The 24,011-nt window shown below is 40.6% G+C and overlaps 1 protein-coding gene across 4 annotated transcripts in view; it reads left to right on the plus strand.

The window, feature by feature from the left end:
• Nucleotides 1–13,277: 13,277 nt before the first annotated feature.
• The window catches only part of DDR2 (discoidin domain receptor tyrosine kinase 2), a 179,643-nt gene continuing 168,909 nt past the window's right edge, over nt 13,278–24,011 (plus strand). For 3 of the 4 annotated variants that reach the window (XM_077156736.1, XM_077156738.1, XM_077156739.1), the window contains exon 1: nt 13,725–13,957. The gene's annotated coding sequence lies outside the window, so the exon portion shown is untranslated. Of the gene's footprint in view, nt 13,437–13,724; nt 13,958–24,011 lie in introns of those variants that run through there. The other variant, XM_077156737.1, reaches the window with a different exon arrangement.

Consider the following 24,011-nt stretch of genomic DNA (forward strand, 5'->3'; position numbering starts at 1 on the left):
TTGGGGTTTTGTCACTGCTTGTTTTGCCTCTACAATGTGATCCTGTGCTTTTGGCTTTGATATCTGCACTGGCTGAAGTTTTCTCTTCCTAGAATTCCATATTGTATTAGTTCTTCAAAACCTGGATAAAGGGATATTTCTCCACAAAGCTTTTTAAAATCTAACAAGAAGTCCCCACTTCTCCCTCTAAAATCTCATAATATTTGGCCTAGAGCTCTCTGATGGCATCTGTTTTCTACCACGTATTATATTATTTGTTCAATTTTTTATTATATTATTTGTTCAATGATTAAAATGCCATGAGCTGTAGATATGGGGATACAAAGAAGAGGAAGACACACATTCTAATTTTGTGGCTATTTTTTTCTTGTTTTTGAGTCTGTTGAGAAGACACTTGAATATTCAACATGTGTAGAGGGAGGGGTGGTGGTGGAAGAGACTATGTGAGTGAGGGGTCCTGAAACTGAAGTTTCACTGCAAATGTGCTTCTGCCAATGGTTTTGCTGGAAAGACTAATGGGTCCCAAATAGTCATCACTCTATAACCAGATAGAGGCCCTACTTTCCTTTTCTGGGGGTGGGGTAGGGAGAATCTCTGGTAGAGGATCTTGAGGCTTCTAATAATGTAAGAAAGTATTAATTTCTGTGTGGGAGCCGTTAATATTGAGAAGAAATCAAGATACTCTTATGAACTTAGACCTGGGCAGGACTGAAGGAACAGTAGATGAGAGCCTGGAGTGAGCAAAAAATTTATTAAGGGGATGGTTGGACATGCATTTAGGAATGATAATGTTAATGATAATGATAATAAAATGGCTACTACTAATTGGGGATTTACTATGTCTCTTGAAATATATTGTTCTAGTTTGCTAGCTGCCAGAATGCAATATACCAGAAATGAAATGGCTTTTAAAAAGGGGAATTTAATAAATTGCTAGTTTATAGTTCTAAGGTTGAGAAAATGTCCCAATTAAAACAAGTCTATAGAAATGTCCAATCAAAGGCATCCATCCAGGGAAAGATACCTTGGTTCAAGAAGGCCGCTGAAGTTCAGTGTTTCTCTCTCAAGTGAGAAGGCACATGGCGAACACAGTCAGGGCTTCTCTCTCATCTGAAAGGGCACATGGCAAACATGGCATCATCTGCTTGCTTTCTCTTCTGGCTTCCTGTTTCGTGAAGCTCCCTGGGAGGCATTTTCCTTCTTCATCTCCAAAGATCACTGGCTCATGGACTCTCTGCTTTGTGGTGCTGTAGCATTCTCTGCTCTCTCTGAATCTCCTTCATTCTCCAAAATGTTTCCTCTTTTATAGGACTCCAAAACTTATCAAGACCCACCTAAATGGGTGGAGACATGTCGCCACTTAATCCAGATTAACAACCACTCTTGACTAAATCACATCATCCAAGGAGATGATCTGATTAGTTTCAAACGTACAGTATTGAATAGAGATTATTCTACCTTTATGAAATGGGGTTTTGATTAAAACACATCTAAGGGGCATATATCCTCTTAAACCAGCACATATATTAACTATATTAACTGATTTATTCTTTTAAACATTTTTACACTAGATACTACTAGCATTCCCATTTGACAGATGAGAAAACTAAGGCACAGAGAGTTTAGGTCATGGGTGAAAGGGTTTATGCTTAAGTTCTGTTGCATGGAACCCTAGAATGGAAACTTGTCTTGCTGGTTGTGAGAACTCTGGTAAAAGTCTTGCCCAAGTTCTCATGGCTAATAAGTAGCAGAACTGGTATTTAAACCCTGAAATGCTGACTCCTGAGTCCCTGTTCCTATCCAAAATTGCCATACCACCCACTTCTCTGTTTTGTCTTAGATTCTTCCTGCTGCTGGTGAGGTGAGGCACTTCCTAGGACTGCACAACCACCAGCTTCTATTCTTCTCTGGTCTGGGTGCATTGTCAGGTGAGAGATAGAAGCAGAGTTTGGGGGAACAAAGCAGGGAGAAACAGGGCGTAGGGAAAAGAGATCCCATGAGCCTCCTCAGGGAGCTATTATGACTAGACTGGAAGCCAGTTTTGTTCCCTTCATTCCCAGGAGTCTCAGTTACCAGCCCAAGGAGGGCACTCTATTAGCACTGCTAGGATTTTAGGCCTCACCAGCACTGTTTTTATACTGAAGGCATCGTGACTCACCCTTCAGTGATGGGGGCATAGGAGGGTGAATGATGCCTGGAATTCTTCATTCCTCTTGTGAAAATCACATTCTCTCCACTCGTGGAAGCACAGCTTGTTTTGAGGGCAAGGAACAAAGGCTGGGTCTGGTCTGGAAGTTTCTGAAGGGATGGATGCCCTGTTGCCTGTCAAGTCCCACAGTCACCATCCCATCCACATCCTGATGCCCCATTGTTCTCATCCTGCCGCCTACATGTCCCTGCTTCATCTTTTAATGATTAATAAGCTCCTTAAGCTTATTGGAGTAAGAACAGATGAAAATGCTGGGCACACTTGCTCTCCTGCATTTTTTTACACATTGTCCTTTTTTTATCCTTTATTCTAGAACAGCCTTGAAGGATCTAGGAACTTTGGTGTTCATCCCTCCCCAGTTGACTCCCAGAGGTGATTTCCAGGACACACAAGGTCTCTCCTCCTCCAGTTTCCTTCTGACTTAGTCTAGACACCTATGTTCAGCACTCCCAGGTGAGTATTATCTCAGGTATCCATCCATCCATCCATCCATCCATCCATCCATCCATCCATCCATCTGTATAAAATTTAACACGTTGAATCTCTACTATGTGCAAAGCACAGTTATTGGCATGGGGCTATAATAGTAAACACAATTGATAGGGTTTACATTCTAGTGGATATAAAGACATAAAATACATAGTGTGTTAAGTTCTAAAAAGAAAAAAAAAAGATGGGAAAGGGAAATAGGAAGTGGTAGTGGGGATAAAATACTAGATAGGGTCATCAGGGATCACTGAGAAATAAAGACCTTTAAAAAGTGAGAGAGCAATTTAGGCGGCTATCCAGGAGTCAGATCTAAGGAGGTATAGCATGATCTGACTTGTCAAAATAGGTTGGAGCTGCCTGAGAAAGGCAGTGTTCTAGGGATTATAAATACCCTGTGGGTGAGAACACTGAACCAGGTAAGACAACGGAAAGAAGGTTTAGATGACAAGCAAAGCCTAGTGCCTATGGAGGGAAGACAAATTTAAGTGGCAATCTAGGCAAGAGGTTGGAATTGACTGGAGAGAATGTGTCCAACAAGTGGATGTAATGGTCATCGTTAGCCTATTGTCTCAGCTCTGGATCCATCCTTCTGTGCTATGCTCTGTGGGGTTGTGGCTGGGATGCTACAAACCACATTAAAAGATTCCTTTACCAGCAGGCTTCCTCTTAGGTTCTGTCAGTAGGAGGCAGGAGATGGAGACTGAAAGACAGGAGGAGGAGAGAATAGAGCCATTTTCTGTTTCTTGATGTCAGTGTTACTGTCCCAGGAGTGGTACTTTGACCGAGTAGTAGTATTACATACCAACTGTGGTAGTTTGTTGCAGCTTTTTCCAACTTCCCAAACCAGAATCACCACATGCTCCAATAGGTACCAGCAGAAATAGATTATGAACCACTGGGCTCCAGTTTCTGAGTTATGGTTTTATGTATCCATCCTTCTTGCTCCTAAATTCTCACAGCCCAACCCATCCCCTTTTGTTCCTTAAACCTTAAGGTGGGAGCTGATTTCTGCAGCTATGACACTTAATCAGACAGCCCTCCAACACCTGATCAATTCCTTATATTAAATCTCTTCTGTTGAAATACCTGGTATAGTGTCTGTTTTCCTGACTGGTATCCAATTTATATAGAAGTAAAGCTCAGAGCATGGAATCCAAGATGAAGGTAGTACTCAGAAATTTAGGCAGGTAAGTGGTATCAACAGATAGTCAAAGAGTTATTAGGAACCCCCATGTGTCTCTGATCTGTCAGAATTGGAATGATGATACTTAACCTTCTATTCTTCTTAATAAGGCTGAGAGTGTCATTTAATTTACCAGAAGAGACACCTGTATAGAGAACTGAAAGGAGTCTGATTTGAAGTTTCAGAATCCCACCTGACATAGTTTAAGCAACAAATGGGAATATTGTACGAGGATACAGAGATGTCTTTTGGGATCTTAGGGCAGAAAGAACATCTGGAGCTTGGGAAGAGTTTGGGATGGGGAACTAGAAGAGTGTCAAGATTCTCATTTACTTTTGCATTTTCCTGTACTTGACTTCATTCTTTTCTCCCTGCAGAATCTTTATCTGCTTCTCTAGCCCACATGATGAGGAGTTGCTCTCTCCTCTTTCCAAGAAACCAGTCCAGATTGGATTTGTAATCCCGTGCTCCATTTAAAAATTTTATGACACAGAATTTTAAAAATTCTATGAAACAGAGCTTGAGTTATGGCTTAGGTCAGTGTCTATTCCTGTTCCTTTCAATTCTGGCCAAAGAAATGGAAGTTATTTAATACAAGTATGGATTCTGGTAGTTCAACCCTATGGGAGGTAGAGGGTTAGTATGGGCCATTCTGGATTAAGTAGATTTACAAGTATTTACTGTCGTGGGCTCAGGAAGTCAATGAAACGTGGAATTGGGGCCATGACCTAATGGAGGTATTCAATCCCAGAAGGATTAGCCATAACTTTACAGGTCCTCTCATCTCAGGCTCGGATGTTTTCTGAGCAGGTGAGGAGGGAGGTGAGATTGGGTCTACAGATAAGGGTTAGGGGCTCCAGTTGCAGGGACTGAGAGGGATGGAGAATTAGGATCCATCTCTGTATTCAACTCAGCCAGACCTTTCTCAAGAACATTCCAGATTTCTAAAAAAAAAAAAACAATTCTACTTCTGATCTTTATTCTATTAAAGAAAATGCATCTTCCTGTGGGCTAAGAGATGTCCTTGAGGATGTGGGCTTTTATTTGTGTTCCCAGATACTGCTGGCACCCCGTGGGTGATCTTCTCAGATCAGTCTCCTAAAGCCCCTCCCCGACCCCCCATTTGGCCCGGGGATGCTTTGCCCTTCCCCCTCTGTTTATTTTATTGCCTCAAATATCTTCAGTTTTTAAAATAAAAGAATTTTGTGCAACTTCATGATGGTTTGGGATGAGTAAGGGACTGGGACTTGAGAGATATGGGCTTCATTGTTTGTTTTCCCTCCCCGTCTGGTGTGAATTCACACAAGTCACGTAACTGTCTTGGATCTCTGGTGTAAAACGAGGGGGTTAGACTGGTTGACCTCTGAGGCTCCTTCTAGCTTATGCTGAAACTGAGACTGAGGGTTGGGAGGACCTTCTCTTTGCTTTATGTTGCATAAAGTCCCAGAACTGTAATTTGCCTCAATCGTTGTGAAAGCTCTGGCAAGGCCACTGTGAAATTCTGGCAGAGAGTGGCCTGGTAGAAATGGTAATTCTGGAACATGAAGGGCCCTAGAGAACACAGATTCCAGCTATAAGACCAAATCTGAGCCTTCCCAGAAGCAGACAGGGAATTCACAGAATCAGAATCTGCTCTTTATCTTGAAAGGCAACTTGAGTGCCGCTGGACATTCCAAACTGGAATTGTGCACGGAAAAATAACATTGGTGCTATAAATTCCTTTCTGCTCCGAAATATGCTGTGTATTAGAGACAGAGAGGTGGTGTTTATGTTGTAACTCGGGGCAGTGGGATGGAATTATGCTTTGAGAGCTGAATGATAGGGCATGAAGCAAATAAAGTCCTCAGAGTGAGATGTTTCAGAGGATAAAATAACATTTAATTATTATTTAGTCTCTCTCCACAAATAGGCACTCACAGATACTAACCTTTTTGATTTCTTTCGCCATGTCCTCTAGAGTTAGGAAGAAAGTAGAGTGAATCCCTGAAAGGAAGGCTCAAATAACCAAAAGCCCTTTCCCTTTCCAAGCTCCTTGTATCCCTAGCTGGGTACTCGGTGGGGATTGCGTTGTTTCTGTCATCGATGCCGGAAGATCCCCAGCCTGGAAGCGAGGTGGCTGGGGGTCTTCATGTTTCAGAAGGAGGGTTATCATTATGTGCAAGATGACTGCTCTAAACTGGGACTGAGCACAGACAAATAATACTGCTGCCCTAACTGCCGCCTGCTCTGAAGTACGGGTGTATGCGGGAGATAGTTTAACTAACTGAGGGATGTTTCCACTAAGTTCAGATAAGGAACAAAGGGCAGCCGGGGAAGTTCAGGATAGACAGAAAGCAGAACTTTTGACACTGAGTGTTGATAAACACCCAGGCTGCTGAGAGATCGTGTTCCCTGGAGATATCTAAAAGTAGGTTGCTTTCTTATCTGACAAGGACAGTTCAGATTTCCAGACTGTAGCCTCGGAGAGGATTACATTCCTAGGATGATGATATGAAATATATTGTTTTAAAAACTCGTTTTTGTAGCTCTTGCTTTCCGCAGGGATTCTAAATCTGAGTTGTAATTCTGAGTTTTCTGTGGCTGTTTTTTTTGACCTGCCATCTCAGAGTTTCAGCAGAGGTGAGGAATTGTTCTTTTTCACAATGAAAAAGGAAATGAAAGAACAGCAGAGGAGACTCAGGACAGAGAAACCAGATAGCCTAGTTCATTAGAATTGGGTGTAAATTAATAATCTAGTAAATCAGTAGTCTGAGAAACTTTGTTGTTGGTGCCAAATGGTAGAAAGAGTACTGAAAAGCAGAAAAGATAGGTTCAAACGCAGATTCTGCCATTTTCCAGCAAAAGAACCTTGAATAAGTTACTAGTTCTCTGAGCTCATGTGTAAAATGAGGATATTAATATCTTCCCTGAGTACATATTGAGGCTGTCTGTGGATCAGATGAAGTCATGTCTGTGAAAGTACTCCTTAAACCGTGAAATATTATATGTGGTATTGTTAAAAACACAGGCAAATAAGCCCATTTTGGCCATTAACCTCAATTTCCTCTCACAGGACTTTTCAGCTCGTGCATGAAAGAGTCACCCACAGACTAACTTGAATTTTGTTTTGTTGTTCATGCCTCTTTTCTTCCTCTGGTGGAAGTCCTAAGGAAGAGTAACCCAGCCAAAGAAACACAGGAGGAAAAGAAGAGGGAAGGAAAATGGCTTAGATGATTCTTCATATGGATAACAAAACTTCAAACCCTGAAAAACTATGAATTGCCTGCATTTCCCTCACACCCTAAATCTTTCCTGTTTGCTGCATAAACGCATAGAAGTTTATTGTTAATAAAGCACATTTATGTATATTTATACACCTGTTATCTAGTTTCACCAGCCATCATCTTGTACAAGTAATATGACTTCGCTGTGCATTCGTTTTCTCATATGGAGGAAATAATAGTACCCACATCATAAAGTTCTTGTGAGAATTAAATTAAATAATGCATGTAAAGCTCTTAGAAAAGTGCTTGGCACAGAGTAAGTACTCAAAAAATTATTCCTTCCTGATCTCATTTGATCCTCACAGCCTGTGAGTTGTCAGTTCTTATCACCACCCATTTTACAGATAGAAAATTTAATGACTTATTCTCTGTGACTCTGCTCATGTGGTTTGAACTTGGATCACCTTCCACTAAATTCTCTTGAGAGGAACAGCATCTAGAAGGTAGGATCCAGAAAGGCAAAAATCCCTTAGAGTTAAAACTATCTTAAAAAGAACTGCAAATCACTCATAAGGGATTGTACTGATGATTTTGTGGATACAATTCCATAGAATGATTATTAAGATCAATAAAATTTTCCTGGTAGTGTGGGCGATGACTCCCAGGGATGAACCTGGCCCTGGCACCATGGGATCAACAATGCCAACCTGACAAAAAGGGGGAAAAGAAGTGTAACAAATAAGGTATCAGTGGCTGAGAGAGTTCAACTAGAATCGAGAGGCTACTCAGGAGGTCATTTCTTACACAAGTTTCAGTTAGCCCTTGCTACCTATCATAACTCGCCAAACCCCAACCAAAACCATTCCTGCCAATCCTAAAGAATACCTAGGGCAATATATAAGAGTCTACAAAGGCTCCATGCATTAGGATAACTCTCCAAAATCTACAAACTCCAGATGCATCCCTGGACCAAATAAGTCCTAAAACGCTGAGAAGCCATCCCTTCCAGAACATCAGCTAGTTCCATCCCCCATCCCATATTATTAATAGCCCCTTCCAACATGAAAAAGTTAGAATGGAAATAGCCCAAATACCCGTAAAGAGTGGGAGAAAGATCAAAGGTGATGGTGGAGTTATATAGAGAAGTTTGGGTTTAACAGCTAAGTATGAGTGCTGAATCATACTGATTTTTTTAGCCTCCAGTACCTTAGAGCATCTAGAAACAAAAACCTAAAACTGGAATTGTAACCCATACTAGGCTCTGAAACCTATTCTACAACTAATTGTTGTGATGTACTTTGAAATGTATTGCTTTTATGTATATATGTCATTTAAATAGAAGGAGGAGTATAACAGAGAAGATAGGATTTAACAAATGAGTATGACTACTGAGTCATTATATTGATATTTCTGTTGATCTCCAGTGTCTTGGAGCTGTTAGAAGAAAAAATGAAAAATCATGGAACTGTAACCCATACCAAACTTTAAAATCTGTTCTATAACTACTTGTTAAAATGTACTTGCAAATTTATTGCTTTTTTGCATATACGTTATATTTCATAATAAAAATTATGAAGTTTTAAAAATCTTAAAACAAAAAAAGATCAATAAAATTTGAGACTCTTGAGCTGAATCTAGGAAGAAAATAAGTGAAAATCTCTATACAGCCATAAGAACATTTAGATCATTCTGCTTTTAAGAAAACTAAGGTGTTTCTGATTGCCTACAAGAGTTCCTCAGTGATGATTTTTTAAAAAGTGTTAAATCTTTATACTTTAATATAGGCCAGTAAATTTGTGTATTGGGAGAAAATTAATCAAGAACAAAGAGTCATATCTTTAATTAGACTCTTTGTTATTGATTAGTTCTAAGATTAAGTTCTGAAATTGGTACCTAAGTTATTAAATGTGTGCATGATATGACTCTACCAGCATTCTCTGGCTTTGTGTTGGTGAGGTATAATTTCTTTAAAATCCAGGGATTATCAGATTTTGTTAGTTATTGGTGTAGCCGACAATTTGGGGTGTCTTCTAATGTATGACATACTTTTTTCAGGAAAGTGACATGAGTGAGCATGGGCCCTAGAGCCATAATCATACTACATGACCCATGGCTCACTGCAGTTTAGAGGTAGAAGGTAAATAGATGAAATACCCCGGATCAATCAAATCCTTCATCCCAGGATTCAGGAACTGGGCTTCAATAGAACTAGTCATTCTCTCTTATTCACTTGAAATTAGGAGATATAAATTTGAAAGTTAAGGCACAATTTTGGAATAATCACCTTCAGCAACATGAGTACAAGCAGAAAAGCCTGGTCTGCAGAAAAAGAATGGGTTAAAGCAAGACATACAGAGATAAATAGAGTTGGGAGAGAGAGAGAGGGAGAAATGAGAGAGAGAGAAAGAGAGTGATGAGAGAATGAGAAGAGAAGAGGAGGGGATGGGAGAGAAAGGAGAGGAGAGAAGAGGAGAGAAGATTGTGCTAGTGATGGTTAATTTCTGGTTCTAATTGCTGGCGAAGCTTAAATATACCATCTGGGTTTGCTTTTTATGAATACCTATGTGTCCTTTCAAGGGGTGTGTGTTTTTCTTAAACTAGGCCAGTTACAGTCCTTTTACTTCTTAAGGCATCATGAAGGTGTCTGGCCTCTTACCGTCTGGAAACTGAAATACTGTTTATTTTGATTCTCAACCCTAGGATTCACATGTTGGTTTGTAAACTAGAAAAGATCTTGAAAAGTCACTTTGCACATTTCCTTCTAATAAACCTTGCATTCTGACCATTTCAAATAGATCTATCCTACCTTGAGTAAAATCTCAGGAATGGGAAATTCTCTGTTGTTTCTCAGTAATTCATTTTCAGTGTAAAATAGTGCTTATAACTAGGATATGTTACCTCCTATGGAGCAAAAATGATTCCAGCTGCGCTGACCCATGTTTCCCCACCAAACCAAGAAGGAGGTAAAATTTGTTCACAAAAGAGTAACAAAACGGCATTTCTCTTCATCTGTTACCACAATTTTAGGAATTCTGGCCCCACTCAAAGCTCTATCAAATTGTTCTGAGAGTTCCCAGAAAATTTCTTCTGTGTGTTCATACATTAGCCCTCTCAGCTCTCAAGCATTTGCCATTTTCTTTCTTTCTACCTCTGGCTTCCTGCAGAAGTGGTTGCCCTAAGGCTGTAGAAGCACATCCTCTGCCACCCCCACACCCAAAGCTGTCTCTGAAATCTGAGGCTTAATTCTGCTGATTTCTCCTAATAATGTTCTAAATGCCAGATATTTTAGTAAATTATCTCCTTTATTTTTTTCTCTTTGTTGGTAGCACCTTCTTTCTAGAGTTCAAGCTTAGATCCCAGATTTGGCTGAGGATGACCTCAGTGATAGATATGGGGTTTTCCTTAGAGCTATTCTTTCCCTTTGATATAGCTCTGTTGCCTTGAAGCTGTTTTCTGTCCCTTGGTTTTCTCTTCATTCTGCAGGTCCTTCCCCAGGAGTCTCCTTGGTTTTCATAGACAGACTCTTGACAGGTGTTTCGGTTTGCTAAAGCTGCCAAAATGTACTATACCAGAAATGGGTTCGCTTTTACAATGGGAATTTATAATTTACAAATTACAGTTCTTAGGCCATGAAAATGTCCAACTCAAGGCATCAAACAGGACTATACCTGAACTCTGAAGACAAGCTGCTGGCATCCGAGATACTTGTCACGTGGGAAGTTACATGGCCAGCATCTGCTGGTCCTCTGTTCCTGTTTCATTGCTTTCAGCTTCTGGTTCCAGGGGCTTCCTCTATGAGTTTCTATGGGTCCTCTCCTAACTTCTCTGGGGCTTTCCCTTCCTCGCTTTGGTAAAGTGTTTTAGCCTCTCATAAAGGCCTCCAGCAGGAGGGTCCTGACCCACCCTGGATGAGTGGGTCACATGTGAACTGGAATAACCTAATCAAAAGTCCCGCCCACAATATGTTTATACCCTATGCTGGTTTAAAGGATGTATGCCCCCTAGAAAAGCTGTGTTTTAATCTGAATCCCACTTTGTAAAGGCAGCCATTTCTGCTAATCCCTACTCAAGCATTGCATGTTTGAAGCTGTAATTAGATCATCTCCCTGGAGATGTGATGTAATTGAGAGTGGTTGTTAAACTGGATTAGGTGATGACATGTCTCCACCCATTTGGTTGGGTCTTGATTAATTTCTGAAGTCCTATAAAAGAGGAAACATTTTGGAGATAGGAGATTCGGAGAGAACAAAGAATGCTGTAGCACCACGGAGCAGAGTCCACCAGCCAGCGACCTTTGGAGATGAAGAAAAAAACGCCTCCTGGGGAGCTTCATGAAACCAGAAGCCAGGAGAGAAAGCTCACAGATGATGCCGTATTAGCCATGTGCCCTTCCAGATGAAAGAGAAACTCTGACTATGTTCGCCATGTGCCCTTCCACTTGAGGAAGAAACCGTGAACTTCATCGGCCTTCTTGAACCAAGGTATCTTTCCCCAGATGCCTTAAATTGGACATTTCTATAGACTTGTTTTGATTGCGACATTTTCTCAGCCTTAGAACTGTAAATGAGCAACTTATTAAATTCTCCTTTTTAAAAGCCATTCCATTTCTGGTATACTGCATTCCGGCAGCTAGCAAACTAGAACATACCCCCAGGAATGGATTAAAAGAGCATGGTTTTTCCTGGGGTACATAATAACTTCAAACGACCACAATAGCACTGTCCATCTTTGCTTAGACAGGCCTAGGTAGGGGTAGATTTTAGAGTCCACACCCCTGGTTCAAGTTGGAGTTCTAGTTATACAATACACTGACAAACAAACAACCTTGATTATGGAGTAGATCCATCTTTAATGCTGGTGTTTGGGACACATGCCCATGCCTATATCCTTTATTAGGTCTGGCTTTAAGAAGCTGTAACACAAGTTTCCACATTTGGCTGGCAGTCGCACCAAATCTGAAGTTTTAGATCATTGTATTATGGTATCAGCTCATTCTTTATGGTAATGCCAAAGAGGTAAATTACACCAGGTCTAGATAGTCGGGGAGGATTGTAGGCCTATTTCTGAAACCAGATGACCATAGTTGCTTCAGGGAAGCACCTAGTAAATGCTCAGTATGTATTTATTGAGTTGGGCTGAATGACCTGGTCTTAGTCATGCTCAGGCCTGACTTCAGATGTTCTAAGTTATTTGAGAGTCTTCTTTATAGGTTTACTGTGTACTGTCTCTTCTCTTTGTAGAATAACTCCTGTTCTAGTGTTTCTCTTAGGTCTTGTTTTCTACTTTTAATGATCTCCAGGGCTGCTCTCTGAACAGTCTTCAGGTTCTCCGTGCCCTCTTACAGCTGTGGACCACAGATATCAAAGTCAGCTTTCTGATTGTCAGACTAGTGCTAAGTTTAGGAACCTCATAGGGACAGTACACTGACAGTTTTGTTCTTAATTCCGTAGCCATGTCAATTGGAAGTCTTGCCTTCCTGTTCCTCTTATGAGGAGTCTCCGCTGTAAATTTCCTATGAGAATGTCTCTCCATGATCCCTTTCCACCCTCCTTTTCCTGTTTGCCCCACTTCTGTTTTTCCTCACCTTGGAGGTCAGGCAGTCCTAGATCACCTGCCGAAGTACAAAGCAGAGAAGAGAGAGTCATAACTCAAGAACTCAGAGGCAGGAGGTTTCTTTACAGAGGGGCTATCTCTCAAAGCCTGGCTAGGTCCTCCCCACCTTCCCTTGCTATCTGCCTTCTCCCATGGGTCTCCTACCCTGGAGCCCCTACTTGTCCTGCTCACTGAGAGTTAAGATCTCCAAGACAGTTACAGCCTGTGCTTGGTCAGGAAGGACACTAAAGGGTTAAGGCTGGGAGCCTTGATGGATGGAGAGGATTATTATTTAACATTTGGAGAGCTGAGCAAGGGAGTGTGGGTTCCTTTCCTGTCGCCTACACATCCCTTTCACGTGCTCTCTGGCCATCCATGCAGAAAGGAAAAAAAAGTTTTCAAAATAGTTTAGAAAGTCCTTGTTAACGCTTGTGTTTTCATTTATCAGCGTGAATCCAGGACAGCAACAGGCCTCAGAGGCAGCAGCCACTTGGAATTGAATGGAAAAAAAAATAGGAAACCTGGACACTGGAAGGGTCCAGTTTTTTTTTTTTTTTGCTCTTGTTATTAATTATTATTATTTTGGTTAGAGAGGCAGTCGGGGTAAGGGATTAACTCAGATCTTTTGGGGGGAGGGTTCAGCTCTGAGCTTTCATGGCCAAAATACTAAAGATCACTTCCATGTGGCTGATGGGCTGGACCGGAAGCTCCAATTGGAAGGAACCCCGAAACTGAAGTTGTGCTTAAGGCTTCAGCTCAAGTAAGAAAATCGAGGTGGGGGTCACAGGGGACAGGGTGGGACCAAGTCTCAGATGGAGGGAGAGGGCTCTGGGATGGACGTTGATAGGGACAAGTCAGAAGGGAGCTGTGTCTTTAAGCCTATCCTATGGTCATACATATTTTTTCTTCTATGAATGGGTTTTGCTGTAAATTATAGCTTTGCTCGTGGTCCCTTGGGTCAAAAGAAATAGTCTCTAAACAGAACCCAGCTCTGATTGGTGACTTTCCTTCTTCCCTCCCCAACCCCCTTCCTAATTGAAACCAAATGTGTAATATATTGGATGCTGGGATCCCTGGCGCTTTCCCAGGAATCCTCAGAATGTGAGGTTTCTCTCAAAGGCATCTTGCATCAGCCTGTGGATGTATGCCTACCACCGGGCTCCTTCTACCGGCAAAGTGGAAAAAGAAGCGTTGAACAACAGCCTCCTTTTGGGGTTGGAGGAACGCAGTGGATTATAGCTCTGTTTTCTTCTTTCCCCAGCTGTGCACCCCTGGATGAGAGTAAGTTATGCCACTTTTTTTTTTCTTCTTTTCTTACTCTTTCCTTACTGAAAACGAAAGTTCCGAAGAAACTTTTTCTGGTATCTCCGGAAAAGGTTTAAAAAGGAGATGGAAGGGAAATTTCAAGTCTGGCAAGGATGGGAAGGGAATAGGACACTATGGAGGCTTGAGAAATCAAAGGTCCCATGTTTTCTGGGGTCTGGATTTACATCATGGAGTGAAGAATAAAGAGCACTAATAACCAAGGAAGCCTGAAGCAAAATAAATGCATCCATAGCAGCTGCAAGTTATAATAAACAGAGTTAGCTGAGTTGAAATTGTTGGCAGGCAAGACAGGCCGATTGCAGAGTTGGTTTTAGGATGGAGAAACCGGAACAGGGTTTTTTAGGTGTTTGGTAGTGGCATTTGAGGGTCCTGGGACTTGGGGGAGGAGAGCATAGAGCAAGCAATTCTTGTTTCTCTCGGGGAGTTACTGATTTAATTGTGAGAAGAGCAACTTGGGGTGGCTGGGCCAGTGGCTGGGTGTGGGGGAGCATTTTTCAGTCGGTGATGGGGCTGGCTCTGGACTGCCTTTCCTTTTGTTATTGAATGACTTGGGGCTGTTTTTGGTTGGGACCTCTAAGTCCTGTACTCATTTCAAGAGTCCTATCCAAAGGGAAAGAGAATTTTTCCAAATGGCCGAAGTTCTCAGGCCAGCCATTTGAGATGGGAGGTCGACACTGTTCAAGCCAGTAGGGGGTTCAGCACCATCTTGTTGACTGTTTGCTTTCTGTGCCCTTTCAGTAAAGGAGTATTGATTGAGCTCATCCTGAGAAGGGCCTCGGAGAGCTCATCTGCCGCTCTCCATTCACAGAGGTTGAAAATGATACTCAGGAAGAAGGACTGACTTGTTCAGGGTCACACAGCATGTTAGGAGCGGAACTAACAATGAAGTTGAGGTTCTCTTTACTGCTAGTTCAGTGTGCTCTCCTCTCCGTATTGCTCCTTTGTTCTTCCTTTTTAAGGCTGATTCTGGCTGAGAGAATAGAGGTGGTTTAATTAACAAGTCACCACAAGGACATTAAGTATCAGCAAGACGGTGGTTCATCAGCTGAGAGTATCTGCTGTTATGATTAACAGTGTGTGTAGAAAATAAAAGAGCTAACATTTGAACACTTTATAGTATCTTCCAGGTTCCATGCTTGGAGCTTTATATAATTGTTGGATTTAATCCTCCCAGTTCTTTAGGACGGTCTTATTTTATAGATAAGGAATTTAAGGTCTGGAGAAGTGAGATGAGTTGCTCAAGGAAATTCAGCCAATAAGTTTGAAACTCATGCATGTCTGACCCCAGAACTTGCACTTTTCTTCACCATTCAACCATAATTCCCTCACATCTCTCTCTCACTACACACACACACACACACACACACACACACATGAACACACATACGTACACACATTTGGTTGCTTTTGGAGACAAATTCCCCATTTCCCTCGGTGACCAGGGGTTCTATTTGAGGCTGCTTCTGCTCCAGGGTGGTTACTAATCTGGATCTTAGAAAGGGTCTCTGGTGGGCGTCCCCGTGTGGCTTAATTCCCGAGGCCTTGGCATGTACTTCATGGTTCATTATGCAAAGAGACTGGGATTTGGAGAAGGAAGACCAAAGTTCAAGTTCTGGCTCTACCTTTTACTGCTTGGCTGTTACTTTGCCTTTCTGAACGTTGGCTTTGTATCTATTAAATGGGAATAATAATAAGTCTTTTTGGTATTGTCGCTTTAAGAGATATTGGTCGTGAATACGTTCTGAAGGCTGTGAAGGGCTGCACGACTCACTTGTTATTATTACGATTACTGAAAACCAGAACATAATGGGAGGCAGCCCTTTATGCTCCCCCCAGGCTGGACCTGGCAGTGGGTGCTGACCGCCAGCCGGTGGGAAGTTGTGTCTGGCCGTGTGTGGGACTCTGAAATGGGCAGCTTCAGTCTTGGTGCCCATCTCCTTTGAACGGAAACATCCCTTCCTCACTGCGAATGTTCCCAGGTTTTCCATCAGCAGCTTTCCTCTGGTGGCCTAACTTGTCCGTGATTCCTCACCCAGAGCGATGGAGACTGAAGGGCACCGTGCTTATGGAAACTTCCTCTTTCTGCCTCACTCACTTGCATCTGTGCTGCCTTTGACCAAGAAGGGTTTAGTAAGAGCCAGGCTACCGGTTTCTTTTCAAAAGAGATTCGATTTTGAGAAGTTTCATATCTGGCTCCTGGTGGAACTTTGATCCAGGACCTCGCCGCTGGGGCAGGCCTCCCCCCCACCCCGCCTTGCACATCTAACCCCTTCCTTTACCTTCCGTTCCCTCTTCAGTGTCTGTAGGCAGAAAGAATGCAGCTGCTCCTGGCTTAGGGGAGCCTTGGGGAGGTCCCTGGCGCTGCTTCTGGTTAAGATCCATTTGCTTTATAGACACCAAGGTAAAGGAAGTAGAAAGATTATTTTATTTAGGACCCTCAAATTGAAACTTCCAACAGTGTTCATGCACCCGACAGAGTGGAGACAGTGTCCAAAGAAGCCTCATCACCTACTCACCTTCCCTCTCCACTTCCCTCCAGCCTCCCTGTTTTCTTCCCTCCTGATATGATGACTTTCCAGATTTTAATCATATGAATTATCTATCAGCTGTAATGAATCTGGTTCAAACCTTCCCATGTGATTTCATTAAAAAAACAACTGTTTATGTTAAAATAATCTCAAACTTACAGGACAATTGCAAAATTAATATGACATCAATAAGGAGAACTCCAGTATATCCAGATTTACCAACACATTACTTCCATATATCTTTCCTAAGATCAAGGATATTCACTTATGTAACCCACTTTAAGTACATTTATCAAGTTCAAGATATTTAACATCAATATAAAGCATATATATTCCAATTTTTTCATGTGCTTTATATCGATGTTAAATATCTTGAACTTGATAAATGTACTTAAGGTATGTTACATAAGTTTTAATGTTATTTTAGGCCTCTTTTCCTCCCTTATTAGCTCCTGTCCAAGATTAGTTGTTTTTTTTTTTTTGAAACATATACATAACATAGAACTTTCCCATATTAGCCACTCCCAAGCATACAATTTAGTGAGATTAACCGCATTCACAATGTTATACTGCCCTCACCATTATCCATTACCAAACTCTTCCATCATCCTGAAACAGAAACTCTGCACCCATTATGCATTAATTCCCCACTCTCCTTCCCTTGCCCCTGGTAACCTGTATTCTACTTTCCATCTCTTTGAATTTGCACATTCTGGTTATTTCGTATACATGGAATCACACAATATCTGCTCTTTTTTGTCTGACTTATTTCACTCAGCATGATGTCTTTTCAAGGTTCATCCATGTCGTAGTATGTAGCAGAACTTCCTTCTTTTCTTGGTTAAATAATATTCCATTGTATGGATATACCAAGTTTTGTTTATGCATTCATCTACCCATGGACACTCAGGTTGCTTCCACTTGCAGCTATTGTGAATAATTATGAACCCTGGTGTACAAATATCTATCTGAGTCCCTGCTTTCAGTTCTTGTGGGTATATACATAGAGGTTGGATTGTTGGGTCATATGGTAGTTCTGTGTTTAACTTTTTGAGGATCTCTTTTCCATAGCAGCTGTACCATTTTACATTCCCACCAACCCTCTCCTAAAATTTCTATTTCTCCATATCCTTACCACCTTGTTATTATCATTACTTTTTAAATAATCACCATTCTTATGGGTGTGATCTCATTGTGGTTTTGATTTACATTTCCATAATTCCTAATGATGTTGAGCATATTTTCATGTGATTTTTGGCCATTTGGAGATCTTCTTTGGAGAATATCTATTCATGTCTTTTGCCCATTTTTAAATTGGACTGTTTGTCTTTTTTGTTTTTGAGTTGCAGGAGTTCTTTAGATATTCTGTATACTAAATCCTTATCAGACATATGGTTTCCAAATATTTTTTCACATTCTGTTGGTTTTCTTTTCACTTTCTTCAAGTGTCATTTGATCCCTCCCGATTTTTATTTTGATGAAGTCACATTTATCTAATTTTTCTTTTGTTGCTTGTGTATTTGGTATAAAGTCTAAGAAACCATTGCCTAACACGAGTTTCTGAAGATGGTTCCTTATGTTTTCTTCTAGGTGTTTTAAAGTTTTGGTTCTTATATTTAGGTCTTTGATCCATTTTGAATTGATTGTTAGGTAGGGGTCTACTTTCATTCTTTTGCAGAACAGATGTCCAGTTTTACCAGCACCACTTGCAGAAGAGACCGTCCTTTCACTATTGAGTGGACTTGGTACCCTTGTTGAAAATCCACTGGCCACAGATGCATGGATTTATTCCTGCACTCTCAATTCTATTACATTGGTACACAATTCTGTTCTTGGGCCAGTAGCATGTTGTTTTGTTTACTGTAGGTTTGTAATATGTTTTGAAATCTGGAAATAGGAGTGTTCTAACTTCATGTATCTTTTTTTTTCAAGGTGGTTTTGGCTATTTGTGGTTCTTTGCCCTTTACTATATATTTCAGGGTTAGCTTTTCCATTTCTGCAAAGAAAACTGTTTTAGTTTTAATTCAGATTGCATTAAATCTGCAAATTGCTTAGGTAGTATTACCATTTTAATGACATTAAATCTTCCAGTCAGTGAGTATGGGTTATCTTTCCATTTACTAAGGTTTTAATTTCTTTTGGTAATTATTTTTAGTTTTCTGTGTACAAGTCCTTTGCATTTGGTTGGTTAAATTTATTCCTAAATATTTTCTTTTTTTAGCTGCTATTTTAAATGGTATTGTTTTCTTAATTTCCTTTTCAGACTGTTCACTGCTGGTATATAGAAACACCACTGATTTTTGCATGTTTGTCTTGTACCACACTACTTTGTTGAATTCATTTATTAGATCTAGTAGCTTTTTGTAGATTCTTTTGGGTTTTCTATGTATAGATAATGCCATCTGCAAATAGGGAAAATTTTACTTCTTTTCCAATTTAGGTGCCTTTTGTTTCCTTTTCTTGTCTAATTGCTCTAGCTAACACTTCCCATACAATACTGAAGGAGTGATGAAAGTGGGCATCCTTGTCTTGTTCCTGATCTTAGGGGGAAAAGTTTTCAGCCTTATACCATTGAGTATTATGTTAGCTATGGATTTTTCATGTATGCCCATTATAATGTTGAGGAAGTTCCCTTCTATTTCTAATTTTCTGAGAGTTTTTAACAAGAAATGATGCTGAATTTTGTTAGATGTCATTTGTGTATCAATTGAGATGATCATGTGTGTTTTTCCTTTTATTCTATTAATGTGGTGTGTTACATTGATTGATTTTCTTATATTGAGCCACATGTGCATTCCTGAGCACACTCCCACTTGATCGTGGTAAATAATCTTTTAAATTTGCTGTTGGATTCTGTTGGCCAATATTTTGTTTATAAGGAATATATATTTATAAGGAATATTTGTAATTTTCTTTTCTTGTGGTATCTTTATCTATCTTAAATATTAGGGTGATGCTGGCCTTATAGAATGAGCTAAAAATTCTTTCTTCCTGTTCAAGTTTTTGGAGGAGTTTGAGATGAATTGGTGTTAATTCTTCTCTGAATGTTTAGCAAAATTCCCCAGTGAAGCAATCTGGTTCTTGGCTTTTCTTTTTGGGGGAATTTTTGGGCCCTAGGAATTCCCCTATTTACCAGAATCTGAATGTCCCTTTTCCCCTAGGAAAGTGTTTCCTCCTGATCCTGAGTACTTACAGTAAGCAATACTTTGCCCAAGGCAGCTGTAACTTGACTGTTCTCTTACAGTGTTCTAGCTGCCCAGCAAGGTGCTTCAACATGCAGGGCAAGTTCTGGAATAATGAATCTATGACAATTGTCTTGATTCAGTCCATCAGGCTGCCATGAGACACACTGGCACAGACAGACATACATCCTAATATGTGCACAAGGGTTACTCTGATCCCTTCAGAACTGAGACCAGGGTCCTGCACTGGGAGCATAGGCTGACTTCACACACTGAGCTGTGGAGGGGGTGAGAGAAGAGCCAGCAATGATGCCTTTTTATTGATATGGTGCTTGCTTTGGTTTGCTAAAGCTACTGGAATACAATATGTCAGAAATGGACTGGCTTTTAACAGGGTGGATTTATGAGCTTACAAGTTACAATTCTAAGACTGTTAAAATGCCCAAATTAAGACATCAACAGGAGAATACCTTCTTTGAGGAAGAGCTGCTGGGCGGGATACCTCTGTCACATGGGAAGGCACATGGCTGGTGTCCTTCTCTCCCAGGTTTTGTTGCTTTCAGCTTCTGGCTTCAGTGTCTCTCTCAGCTTCTCTGGGGGCTTTTTTTATGTACACTCTCTTGATTTCATCTCTCTTTTATCCTCATAAAGGATTCCAATAAAAGGATTCAGATCCACCTTGAATGGGTCTTGATATAACCTAATCAAAGGGTCCTACCCACGATGGGTCTACACCCACAAGAATGGATTAAAAGAACACGGCCTTTTCTGAGGGTACATTAACAGCTTGAAACTGCCACAGTGCTCTCCTTGTTATTGCAACCTTTTAACTGTTTTCTGGAACTCTGAGAAAGATGGATCTGCCAGTTTTTGGTGGGTATTTACAACTCCTGTGGGGGAGTGTAATCCTGGAGAGTCTCACTTGGTGACATCCTGTGAAAGGATTTTTAATAATCACATGAAAAAATTGGAGTAGTCACTCCCATATATTAATGTCACATCATTTTAAGTTAGCATTACTCTCAGATGTCCTTCCCATGTTCTTTGACAAGATCCACTTTCAGCAACTTCACCTCACCCACATCTCAAATACACAACCCAAACACATGTCTCAGAGGGATGCAGAAAGTAAATACCCACCTGAAAATGAACCTCCACAGACATGATATGCTTTATGCCTGTTCACATAAGTGGTAACCTGTCTGCAACATAAACACAGTGGATTCTTCATACTTCTTGCCTTGTTTGAAGTCATGCAACATTTGTGTTGACTCTCCCAGCACAACAATGACTACCTAATCTAGAAATGCATCCACTGCCCCCCAGACCTGCCCAAAGCAACTCCTCTGAATTCAGTAACCATCCACAACAGGCAGCGCACCAGTAAGTTAGTAACTCCATTTAGATCTTGAAGATTTCTAGGCCAATTAAATCAGAATATCTGAGGGTGAGGATTGGGAATCAGTACTTTGAGGTGTTCTCCAAGTGATTCCAACGTGACCAAGGTTGAGTACCTCTGTCAATACATCTCCAATCTGTTGTCCAGCACTTCTTAGCGTAGACTACGGGCACTCTGTGGAGAGAAATCAACCATACACCCTTCCCCCAATTGTCCTTTAAAGAGCTTAACCATCAGTGCCTCCCTCTTTACCTCCCTCCTCTAGTTGATTTCTCTGACCTTGGTTGAGACCGCCTTACAATGTACACAATTTCCCTTTCCCCTAAAGTGGAAGATATTCTGGGCTTTGGATTCTTTCAGACAGATCTGGCTTCTAGTCCTAACTTCGCGCTTACTGCCTATGCGGCACTGGGCAAGCTGCTTAAGCTCTCTAAGCCTTGGTTCCCCAAACTATAAAATAAGATTTATAATTCCCAACTAATAGGTGTTATAATTGCTATTTGCAGAGTACTTATAATGCTTGGCATATAGTTAGTAAGTGTTGCTGTTGCCGCTCATTTTTTTTTTATTCTTGCTTTTTGTATGCTATATAGAGGGGATCACATTTCGTTCTTTTTCCATGTGAGCATCCTGTTATTGCCGCACCACTTAATTGAATTTTTGTTTGTTTTCTTGCTTGTTTGTTTTGTTTTGGGGAAGAGCATGGGCGGGGAATCGGAGCTGGGTCTCCCACGTGGTGGGCAAGGATTCTACCACTGAACTACCCTTGCACCCCTGATGATTATTTTTTATTAGCAGTTTAGCACTGCTGTTTTGGTTACTCTTGCCCAGCCACATAGCACCAGCCCAGCAATTTTCCCTTAGGTCATCCCTCCAGAACAACAACATTCTTCCAGGCCAACAACTTCCACCCACCAAATTAGATTTCTTTTAGAAACACCCCAAAGCCCCTTCACGGTAGAAAGGACATGGGTTTAAATTCTTGTTTCACCACCACTTACTAGCTGTGTAACATTGGACGAGATACTTAACCTCTCAGAGTCTCATTTTTCTCACCTCCCAAGATTATTAGGAGAAATGTGTCCTTAGATATGCAAAGAGGACAGCATAGAGCCGCATATGTATTTGGTTAATATATGAATGAATAAAAATGAGGACTCTAGAAGAAGCAGAAGACATAACCCCTGTCTTTAGAAACTTGGGAGACAACAGATACATAGGATAGCCACTAGTGAAAATTGCAAAAGCAGATAAAATGTTATTGGAGCTCTAATAAAGGAGGCGAAAGTGTAGGCGATTAAGTTAAAAAAAAAAACAACCCGTCATTGCTTGTCCCATCTTTCTTGGCATTGTATTTCTCATCATCATCCTTGATTTTGTTGCCATGGTCTTAATTATCATCGTAATTACGGCTCCCGTCCCATGTCTAAACTGAGATGCTCCCACACTGGTTAGAGAAGTATGTTTTTTTTTGAGTGTGTATGCTGGTGTATATGTGCGATTTTGGCAATTTTTAAGTGCCACTCATCTCAACACATGCCACTTGCGATGTTCACCTGGAATAAAATGAATTGCTGCTCAGGATGCATAAAAGGAGATTGCACTTTGGATGTCCCCATAGGAGCTATACTACATGCCTTTCAGTGCTGGAACTTTCCAGAGGGATTTAAAACTTAGAGGAATGGTGAAGGTTTCAAGGGTTGCTGGAACTTGTTCTGTAGGGGTGTGCCTCTTGGGATTCTGTGGAGCCAATTGGTCTAGAGAAGAGAGCTGTGGAAGTTAAATTATCTCAAGAGTAGTTCTTTGTTCCTGAGGCAGATTGGCTCTAATTTTAGAATGTGTACTGTGGTAGATAGAATCATGAACCCCCAACAAAAGACAGGCTCTTAATTTTAATGCAGATTTCTGAATGTGCAAATCCATTTGTAAATAGGACCCTTTAAAGGTGTATTAACAATTAAGGAATGGACTCATTTGTGAATAAGATCTTCTGGAATTCTATTTAGGCATGGCCAAACTGAATTAGGGAGTGGGCCTTGATCCACATTACTGGGAGACCTCATAAAGGAAAGCCAGATGTCAGCAGAAATGGAAGAGCAGACACAATTAAAGAGAGATCAGTGGGTGATAGGAGGCCGAGATGCAAACTAAGGAACCCCAAGTAGTAAGGGAAGTCAGCAGCAGAACCAACCGACTTTGGGGAGAAGCATGGTGTTGCTGATGCCTTGATTTGGGATTTGATTCTTGTTTCAGCTGACATATTGTGTGGTATTTGTCTTAGCAGCTCTGGAAAACCAAGACATGCACCTTATACAGAATTTTAAATTGAGATAATAATGTTAAAATAATATCAAAATAAATTAATAGTAAATCCCCCCAAATCCCAACATCCCAACACTTGGATTTCACTCTGGATTACTTCCTTCTGGTTTGAAGACAGATATTTTAATATATAGTTGATATCATTAGCCTTTATATTTAAAAGTGATTAATTTTGTTTTTCAGCTGATTATTACCATCATTTCCAAAAATGAATAATATTATTTTATCTAATAAAGCTAACTGACGCAGAAACTTTCAAAGTTATTGAGAAAGACTAAGTCAACAGATTCATAACAGATATTTGGGAAGTCTTTTTGCCACACTATTTAAATGATAACAGCTATCTCTTGAAAGAATAGTCATTTAATTTGTTTTAACTAAAATGACATACAAATAGTCTCACTTAGATTCATGGTATTTAAGCAAAGGGGTTGTGCTGGTTTGAAAGGAAGTATGCTCCCTAAGAAAAGCCATGTTTTAATATAAATCTCTTTTCTTAAAGGTAGAATAATCCCTATTCAATACTATATATTTGAAACTGTAATAAGATCATCTCCCTGGTTGATGTGATTTAGTTA

Source organism: Tamandua tetradactyla, chromosome 4 (genome assembly GCF_023851605.1).
Source record: "Tamandua tetradactyla isolate mTamTet1 chromosome 4, mTamTet1.pri, whole genome shotgun sequence".
Classification (NCBI taxonomy): Eukaryota; Metazoa; Chordata; class Mammalia; order Pilosa; family Myrmecophagidae; genus Tamandua; species Tamandua tetradactyla.